The following is a 10813-nucleotide window of genomic DNA, read 5'->3' as shown; positions in this document are numbered from 1 at the left end:
AGCAGCCACAAGACCAAGTGTGAACGCAGTGAAGGCCTAGCAGAAGCTGAGGTGGGTGAGTAGGGGGAGGCTGTAGAATACGAACTTGTAGAATTTCATCATTTTTCACAGAAGACTGCAAGAGCTCTGGACCAGAAATCACAAGTTTAAATTCATGTCTGGCCTCTGCCGCTAACTAGTTATATGATTTTTGGCTACTCATTCCCCCTCTCTGAGCCTCAGTTTCTTCACCTACATAAAGGGGATGATAACACTTGTGCTCCCAACCTCTACAACTGTAGTATCAAAAGGGACAAAATATGTATAGGCTAAAAGACTGACCTTGGAGTAAGGAAGACCTGTCTCTGTCAAGAGATCATGACTCCAGAGCTGGAAGGGACCTAAGAAGTTATCTAGTCCAACTTCTTCCTTTTACTGTTGAGGGAAGTGAGGCCCAAAGAGGTTAAATTACTTGTCCACAGTCCCACAGGTAGTGGCAGAACTGGGATTTGAACTCAGGCCCCATGATTCCAAGTTCAGTGCTCTTTGCACCAGATACATACTGGCTATATGTTGTTGAGATTTTGTTGTTGAGTTCTTTCAGTCGTGTCCAACTTTTCATGACCCCATTTGGGGTTTTCTTGGCAAAGAAACTGGAGTGGTTTTCTATTTCCCTCTCCCGCTTATTTTACAGATGAGGAAACTGAGGTAAATGGGGTTAAGTTACTTGCCCAGGGTCACACAGTGAGCAAGCATCTAAGGCTGTAGTTGAACTCGGGTCTTCCCAACTGCAGGCCCAGCTCTCTATCCACTGTGCCACTTAATTGCCCTCTGGCTGTATGACCACGGGGCAAATTACATAACCTCTCAGTGTCCCAGGCAGATCTCTAAAATAATAAGTTGCAAAACAGTTGCCGATCTGCATGGAGGAAAGATGTTTCCTCACCAGGAGTTTTGTCTGCCAGAAGTGTCAACCACGTAGCCCATGAAGCCAGCAATACTCCCAGGTGTAGTAAAATGTAATCGGGAAGTATTTAACAACATAAATAAAAATGCGATAAAACAGATAACATTGTAACATTATATTTTAAAATTAAGTCAATATGCTGCCCAGAGGGATGGATAGGTGCCGTTTAGTGACCCTGTTTCTATCTGAGTTTGACAGCACTGCCCCACCTCAGTGAAATAGCCTGCCTCAGTCTGTGTGTCAATACTTTGTAACACTGGTAGAAGCTTCTCAAGCTGGGTCAGGTTGGAGGAGATCTGCCCCACTCGTTCTGATGGCCATGCTCTGCTCTGCACATACTGGGCATCTTATGGAATGAATGAATGCTCAGGGCAAAAAACACATGGAGACTGTACCTCAGACTGTACCTGTAAAGGTCAAACCCATTGTTGGGGGGGGTGAGGTGGGGAGGAGAGGGCCGATGATGCCTTCTTTCTCAGGGGAACTAATCAGGATTTGCTGTCCATCTGTTTGTTGTAAGGGAAAGACCATTGCCTTTGGTGAGTGTGGGTTCTAATCCTGGGTCTGCTGCTTACGACGTATGTGACCATCAGCAAGTTATTCAGCCTCACTAGGCCTCATTCTATAAAATGGGGTGGGGGCGAGGGGGAAGTTAGATTCGATAGTGTCTAAGGTCTCTTCAGCTCAGTCCTGTGGTTCTGGCCTTCTCTCCCCTCCTCTTCCCTCTCCCCCGTGCCCCTACACGTACACACGTACACACACATACACACACACACACACACACACACACACACACACACTCTCTCTCTCTCTCTCTCTCTCTCTCTCTCTCTCTCTCTCTCTCTCTCTCTCTCTCTCTGTCTCAGGTGTCTCTGGCAGGTTGCCTCCGAGGTACTGGCCAAATGCCAGCCCCCTGCTTTTCTCCATCTGCGTTTCTGCCTTTTTATTGCCCATCTATTCTTTCTGAGCTTTCTCTAGCCCCCATCTGGCAAACCCCTCCTCCTGCCAGTGGGCCTCGGGTACAGCAAGAGGGTGTCTGTGGCCAGCCAGGATCCATGGCTGATCTCAGCTCTATCGATTCGTCCTCCTTTTGATCTCCTCAGTCCATTCTGCTGGGGAGGCAGGTGGCCTGTGGTCTGGTGCAGACTGGAGTCTTTCTGGTTTATGCTGCATTTTAAAGTAGCACACTGCATGCAGCTTGTTCCCTCTTTTTATTGAATTCCAACTGCTGCCTCCCTCCCTTCCCCCTCCCCCTCCACAACCCAGGGGTCTTAGGAGGAATAGGACTTTTTGCTTGTCCCCAATGGGAGCCAGATCATTCACATGCATTCATTAATTCAGTGTGTAGCTATGGGCCATGTACTCAATATAGAATGTGGAGACAACATGGTATAAGGGAAGGGTCCTGGCTTTGGAGTCAGAGAACTGGATTCATATTTTGGCTCTGCCTTTATGACTTTAGGCAAGTCACTAAACCACTTTGGGTCACCACTGAAGGAGATCCCTTAAGATCCCGTGGAAGATCTTGAAGGTCCTTTCTTACTTTAAATGCATGATCCTACTACACTCAAGGCACTGAAAGAGATTCAGAGATGTATTAAACATGATCTGAAGCTTCTAGGAATTTACAATCTAATTGGGGAGTCAGGATTAACACTTCCAGAAAGTTAAATTGCATTATAAGGGAAGGCTACAAGAGGAATCACAAGGGAAGAAGAGGACCCAGGTTTGTTTCCCAAAATCTACCACTGACCTACATGTGTGATCATAGTTCTCTGAGCCTCAGTTTCCTAATCTGTATATGGGTATAATAATACTCATGTTACCACCCTCATAGGGATATTGGGAGGAAAGGTCCTTGCAAACCATGATGAATAGTAACTTTGATGATATGATGCCTCAGTTTTCCCATCTGTAAAATGAAGAGGTTAGATTTGGCAGTGTCTAAGAGCCCTTTCAGCTGCCATCCTGATACTCTTATTATCATAACTATTATTAACTCACATTTATTTTAGCACTTAGGGATTACAAAGTATTAGATTAGTGAACCAGACAATGAGTCTATTGGACTTAGGAGTGGAGAGATCATTGTGGGCTAAGGTAGTAAGTGAGGGCTTCATGGAGGAGGGACTTTAGCAGGATCTTGAAGAATGGATGGGATTCAGGCAGGTAGAAGGGAGGCAGGGAATCAAGAGCTCTTGGGGGTAGGGAGATAGGATGGCTAGAGGTTCCCAAAGGTTTCAAGGGAGGCAAAAATGTGCACAGTACATTAGAAGGGAAGTTAGAGTTACTTGGAGGGGGAGAAGTAGACAAATAGCAAGAATTGAGGGATTATAGTGGAAAGTGTCAGGCGATAAAGCTGGAAAGGTTAGAAGGGGCCCCATGGTGATGGGCCTTGAAGTTAATGTAGCTGTGAACTTTATCCACTGGGAGCCATTGCAGGTTTTTGAGTGGAGGAATGACGGGGTGACAGAGATGTTTTAGGAAGACTAATCTGGCATCTGTGTGCTGGATGAAATGGAATGGGGAGAGGATGGAGGCAAGGATAATCAGGTTGTTAGGAGGCTATTAACAATATCTGAAGCATGATTTGATGAGTGTCTCAATTGGGGATGATGGGAGGAATAGAAAAGGGAAGGATGCAAAAGACATTATGGAAAATAGTTTAAAAGGACTTGGTAAGGGATTTGATATGGAGGGTGGGGTGGTGAGGGAAAAGAAGGAAGGAGTCAAAGATTACTGAGTGATCAGAAAGGTGGTGGTGACATTGACAGAGACAGGGAACTAGGAAGGCAACCTCTCCCCTATCAGAGCCCAGGCATGTCAAAGGGTTAAAAGCTTGCCCTGCTACCCCTGTATGGCAGGCCTGTGTACAGGGGTGGGCTCTCAGATGTCGAGGCAGACTTCCCCAAGCAATGCTGCAGGAGAGAAAGCCTGTCTGTCTAACATCTCTCTTTAGGGAGCTGCTACCCCTCCTTGCCTCTGCCAATTCTGTGAGCTCTGATCCCCTGCTCCTTTCTATAAGAGGGGTGAGTGAAAACTCCAAATGCCCACCCTCTGACACTCTCTCTTCCTGTCCTGGGTGGGTGCCAAGGTGACTGGAGAGCCAAGCAGCTTTGGGCTTCGTTTGAAGCTAGTTGAATGAATGGCCAGGAGTCTCTCTCCCCGTTAGTGACAGTCACAGAAGCCGGCACAAAAGGTGCCCTGTGTCTGGGTAACCAGAGTGCTTTAGAATGCCGATGATGGGGGTGGGGACAGCCCATAACCCGGCCAACAGAACCGGTGGCCTTGGATGTGACACCAAGAGGCGGCTCTCATCAAAGCCTGAGCCGCCCCTGCTTTGTGGCTGACCTGCCCATGCTCCCAGCAGCAGGTGCCAGTGAGAGGGAGGGCTGGCTCCGCACAAAAGCACCTGGCAGGTATTTGGGAAGAGAGGGGAGGGCTGCGCTGATAAAGAATGGGAAGAGCAGATGGAGCCCATCCCGCCCCTAACCCTCCCTCCGTGATAGAGCAGAGCTGGACTGGGCCCCAATAGCAGAGATAAAGCCCTACCTCCCACCCAGCACCGGAGTGATAACATTGGCTAGCTGGCTTGTTATCTCATCCTGTCTGTCTCAGCCTCTGGCTTAGACAGAAAGGGAAGGGAAGCTTAATGGGTGTGAAGGATGGTCAGGAAATGTGATTCTTTCCTTTTTTCTCTGGGGTTCATTTCCCCTCCTCCCAGATGAAAGATATTGGTAACCCCTTAATTGCTGATGCAATGGAAAAAGCAATGAATTTGGAGTCAGAAGCACCTGCTATTTATTACTTGTGTGACTTTGGGCAAAGCAATTAACCTCTCTGAGGCCTCAGTTTCCTCACCTGCAAAATTATCTCTAGGTCTCTTCGGGATCTAAATTTGTCATCCTTTGAATCAACTTTAGGGTCATGGGGTTCGATTAACCAAATCAATTCTAGCGCTCCTCCTTACCTTGTCTGTGGTGAGCTGGAGAAATGTTTACCCCCTTTTCCCCCTGTCCTCGGCCAACAAGAAAGGAGGGGCTTTGAGGCCCAGCTGTACCTGTTCTTACAAAGCCTTGATAGATAAATATTGTCAAGGGAAAATGACTCAGGATTCTCCCTTTCATCTGTGCAGGCCACCAGTCGAAGATATGGCCCTTTCTCACTTCCGATGTATCACCTGCTTCTCTCTCTCTCCACTGCCGCTTCAGCCTTTAATCCTTGTCCTGCTTAATAGAGGGTGTCATGGATCTATTCTAACTTGACTGTTTTCTAGATGAGGAAACTGAGGTCCAGGTAAAGGAAATGATTTGCCCCAAGTGACAGTGCTAGCTAACTGGAGAGTTGGGATAAGAACCAGGGCACATCCAGACCAGCGTTCCTTAAGCCAGAGGTGTCAAACAACAGTCCTGTGGTCCACTAGAACTAGACAGAAATGCAATTGGGAATATTTAACAAAATAAGTAAAAATACAATAAAACACAGATAATATCACATTTAAAAACTAAGGCAATATGCAACTGGCAGGGATCCTTATGTATGGATTACTGGCTGTTATTTCTATTTGAGTTTGACATTATTGCTTTAAGCAATACCAGGGCAACCCATGGAGTCTAATACTGCAGTGGGAACGAATTTAACAGAACACTTTTTAATTTAAAAAAAACCCTTTTTTTCAGAACACTTTTTTTAACTTATGGGGAGAGAGCTGAAAATGGGGAGAAAGACACAGGAAGTAGGTGTGTGATGCCCTGAAAACAAATTTGTAAGTTTACAATTTTGCCTAGAGGAGGGAAAATCATCAACTACCACATGGTAATGAAAATCAAATAAATTCATATCCATCTCTTAATGCAGTGGTCTCCAAACTTTATTTAGCCATGCTCCCCTCTGTCCCCAACCTCTGATGGGCACCTTTTAAAAAATTATTGTGAAATACTTTTCTTAGATCATATTTAACTCAAGTAAAATAATAAACTTGTATAATTTTTAGCATAAAATCAAACGCAAAATTAAAATATCATTACATTTATTGATTAAATCTTTCCAAATTTGCGTATTTATATCTAGCTTTTCCTCTAGGCTTCTGAGCTTTCTTACCCTCCTTGGCATGGTCAGATTTGGTCCCCAGAGAGTAGATTTTTCCCTTCTCAGGGCTCTAGGAATAACTGAGGGACTATGGTTTCCAGTTGTCCCACTGATGTGCTCCCCATAAACAATCAACAACCTGATTTATTAGCTTTTTAAAAAGGGATTTATTCATAAACTATGCTGAGAACCGTCAGGACAAGACATCTTCCCAAACAGGAAGGACACTCTCCCATGACATGTGGCAATGATTTCACACCTAAAGGACAATGTCAGTGAGGCACAAGTCACATGTGGTAAAGGGGTGCCTCCTACTCCTTCCCCTCGGAGTTCTTTTTTCCCCTCATGTGGTCCTCTTGAAGTTCCTCTTGGGTGTAGCTGTCTGCCAGGCTCTAAGAATTGGTGACTTTCTAGAGTCCATAGTTGGCACTTCTCCTCAACACCAGAAATAACATTCCTTGAAGCTGCCTTCACCTTCCACTGCTCTCAGTGACTTACTGTTCAGCCTTTGTTTTCTTTTTTCTTTCTTTCTTTTTTTAATTTTTCAAAAATTTTTTATTTTTAGGTAATTGTGGTTAAGTGACTTGTCCAGGGTCACACAACTAGTAAGTGTTAAGTGTTTGGTCTGAGGTCAGATTTAAACTGAGGTCCTCCAGGCTTCAGGGCCAGTGCTATATCCACTGCGCCACCTAGCTGCTACCAGCCTTTGTTTTCGAAGAGGACCATGAGATCATGGGGTGATGTCTTGATTTGCCTGTGAATTGGATTTAAGTGAGACAGAGGTGCACAAAGTTGTCAGCCTCACTCTCTATTCCAGGGTCCCCAAAGTCCAGTAGCAAGACGAAAGTCAAGATGACTGGTGATGGCCTGGGATGCAGTGGATGACCTTGGCATCTCCAATGTCTGACCAAGCTCTCAGTGCTCTATAGTACCTGCTTGAGTTGGAACAAATTATTCTCATCTGTTCATTGTACCAGGGGAAGTCTTCAGATGGACTAGACATCCATTAACTGAAAACAAGTTTTGAGGCCTATAGGTTACCCTCAACCTTGTTTTAGCTCACCTGCCAAGATGATTTTACTGGTGTGTGGACACACTGGTATGTGCATGCTACAGCTTCTTGGAGTCACAAGTGAGATCTGAGTGAAGGTGGACCCCAAAGGTGGAGGAGCAGCCTGTAAAGGACTTGGCAAGCTCTCACACTAGAGGTGCTAGTCCTCCTCAAACACCCCCATACACCTCAGCCACTGCTATTTTCGTGGATACTCTACTCCTACCATTTAACTCTGGCCACAGATAGGACCTCTTGAAAAGCAGCTTCCCAAACACAGCTATCCAAGGGTGCTGCTTGATCACCCGCTCAGAGAAAGAAACAAAAAGGAGAAGTGGCTCCATCCTAAACACTGGTGTGCCTAGGCAGAGCATCTGCTCACAGACCACCATGTAGCAGGGTGGGAGACAATGTTTTCCCTTGCCTAGCTCTTGGGAGACAACTCAACATAGCTCCTCTGCTTCAAAGCCAAGAGGCAGAGAGAAAAAGATTGTGCCTTTCTTATCACACTCAGTTGTGGCTCAGTAATCCCTGAATGATTGGTTCTTTTGGCTCCACAGCCATTAGAAGGCTTTTCATCATTGCGTGGTACCAGTCCCTGAGTAATCATAGCAAAAAAAATAAGTCCAACCCAAGGTTACACGTGGTCACTTGCACTGAACCAGGCAAGGAACATATTTTAAGGCCCTCATAGGTCAGTCCACTCCCATTATATACAGCATAAGAATAATGACCATGACAATATTATTGGGTTTTTTTTTTTTGGCAATTGGGGTTAAGTGACTTGCCCAGGGTCACACAGCTAATAAGTGTCAAGTGTTTGGTTTGAGTCCAGATTTGAACTCAGGTCCTCCTGACTTCAGGGCTGGTGCTGTATCCACTGCACCACCTAGCTGCCCTGACAATATCGTTGTTGATGTGATAGATAGGCTTGTTTTTTGTTGAAAAATTTCTTAAAACATGGCGTCATTGATATTGAGATTTGTAGTTCTTTTTACTTTTTTATTTTATTGGATTTACATTGATATTTCTTATTTTCCATCACCAGATTTCCCTCTTTATTTTTTCCTCCTAGCAAAGGAGCCATTCTTTCTAATAAAGGGTTTTAGAAAAAACAAAGAAAAAAAAAAAAAATCAACAAAACTGATCAAAACTGAAAATGTTCAACAATATATACAATATTCTACACTCATGTAGCCCCTTCTCTGAACCTCTGCAAAGGAGTGGAGGTATCATCTCATGTTTCCTTTGGGGTTAAACTTATTTTCTTTATAATTTTACAACATTCACTTTTGATTGTTTTGTGTTTTTCTTTTCAATTTACACTGTGGCTGTTATTGGGTATTTTATATTCCTGGTTTGTTTACTTCACTTTACATCATCTCATAGGAGTCTTTCCATGCTTTTCTGTATTTACTGTGTTCAACATTTCTTATAGCATAGTAATATTCTATGAATTTCATGTACCACCATTTTAGTCATTCCCCAATTTATGATCATCTACTTTATTTCCAATTCTTTGCTTCTACCAAAAGTGCTGCTATATGGGGGCAGCCAGGTGGTGCAGTGGATAGAGCACTGGTCCTGAAGTCAGGAGGACCTGAGCTCAAATCTGGTCGCAGACTAAACACTTGACACTTACTAACTGTGTGGCCCTGGGCAAGTCACTTAACCCCAATTGCCTAAAAAACAAACAAAACTGCTGCTATAAATATTTTGCTGTAATGAAGCCTTTCCTTTTGTTAATGAACTCCTTGAGGTATATATACCTAGCAGTGGAATCTCTAGGTGAAAGGCATGGACATTTTAGTCCCTTTATTTACATAATACCAAGTTGCTTTCAAGAATGATTTACTAACTCACAGCTACACCAACAGTGCTTTACTGTGTCTGTCTTTTCACAGTTCTTTCAACATTTGCTATTCTCATCTTTTGTCACCTTTGCCAACTTGTTGGATGTGAGGTGAAATCTTAGGGTTGTTCTGATGTGCATTTCCCTTATTATATTAGTGATCTGGAGCATAAATTCATATAGTTAATAGTTTGTAATTCTTTTTTTGAGAAGTTTGTTCATATTCTTTGACTACTTATTATGAGTCTTAAACATTTCTGTTAATTCTTTATATAATCTTGGATACAAACCTTTATCAGAGATATTTGATGGAAAGATTTTTTTTCTCCTATAATTCTTTTCAAATAACAAATTAAGATCAACGTTTCATCTTTTAATAGTTGCAGCAGAAAATTCCATTTTTACAAAAGATGTCATAAATGACAGCAAATTTTTCGTAAACCAAATTCACTTGTAACCAAAATACATAAGATTTTCAATTTCAAATAACTTTTTCAATGCACTCTCACAAGACAATGTTTACAAAGGAACAAGTCTTTCCTAACATCAGTTTCAATAACATATACATACGTAATCAAATGAGTCTTGTTCCGATGGATTAAGACCACATGTATCATATTTGTTTATGGTAAGTTAGTTTCTTATCCATTCATATTTAGAAATATCTACATTTTTACAATGAGAATTCCTTCTATAATCTAGTCAAGTGGCTAATAAGGTGGTCTTCATTTTCTTCTATTTAATTCACAGGCCAGGTAATTTCAAATTTGGTAAGTAAATTAAATACTATTTTGTAAATTTACTATCTATAGCTCTAACTTTACTTTTCTAAAAATCACTTTACCTTTCTGTGTCATAGTACGAACTTGAGGACCTCATCTTAACTTATTTGGAATACTCAGCTTTTTAAAAATCCATCAGATATGCAAGTTTTGAGGAGAAATTTTTTTATAAAATAAATCTACTGTATGTTTATTATTAATGCTAAGGAAAACATGAGAGTTTGAGCTAAAAGAAAAAATTTCCTGATGGCATTGGCCACTCTATTTTACAATAGTACAGAATTCTATTCTATTCTGTTCTCACTCTGTTCTCTCCTTCTGTATCATCACGATTTTGCAAAGAATCTTTGTCTTAATATATTGTGTTTTTTGAAAGTTGATTACTCTTACAACAATTTGAGAAACTGTTTCTAGATCCTCACTCATGTTTATTAATATAAGTGATTGTCTTTGAAGAAAGTATTATGTCCAAATTGTATGAGAGGCCACATTTTAAACTAGTGTTTGTAGACTTGCATTTCATCCTGACATCAACTGGATTATATCTGTAAAGAGCCCAACATAATTCTCCAGTATTTTATTATTTCTATTAAAAGTCCATCAGTTATGTTGAACATTTCTCTTACAAATTAATAAATGTTCCTCAAAGTGTTTCAATAATATATCACACTTACAATTTGTACATAGGGATAAGAAAGGATTGGAAAAGGGATTGATCTGTGTTGGACAGGTAGGTTTACCAAGATCTCCAAGTTTATACATATATATGTGTATATACACACATTCATACACACACACACACACACACACATATATATATATATATATATATACATACATATACATGTATACACATATAGAAATATATGTAGCCAAATAAGCATCTTTAACCAAATCTGTGGCTTTATCCACTTGCAACATGAAATAGGAAGATTATAGTTTTTCAACTGATAAAAAAAAGCGTTTTCAGGTATGTGGACAATTCTCCTTCCTATTGTTTTATCTGTAAATAGAATTATTTGAAGCTCTTTTACGTATGACTTACCAAGCATTATTTTTATTCCCAATACAAGCATGTATAGTTAAACCCTCAT

This window comes from Phascolarctos cinereus, unplaced genomic scaffold, assembly GCF_003287225.1.
Source record: "Phascolarctos cinereus isolate Bilbo 61053 unplaced genomic scaffold, phaCin_HiC Scaffold_2;HRSCAF=192, whole genome shotgun sequence".
Classification (NCBI taxonomy): domain Eukaryota; kingdom Metazoa; phylum Chordata; class Mammalia; order Diprotodontia; family Phascolarctidae; genus Phascolarctos; species Phascolarctos cinereus.
The sequence above is the reverse complement of the archived record's forward strand: the minus strand, read 5'-3'. Positions refer to the sequence as shown.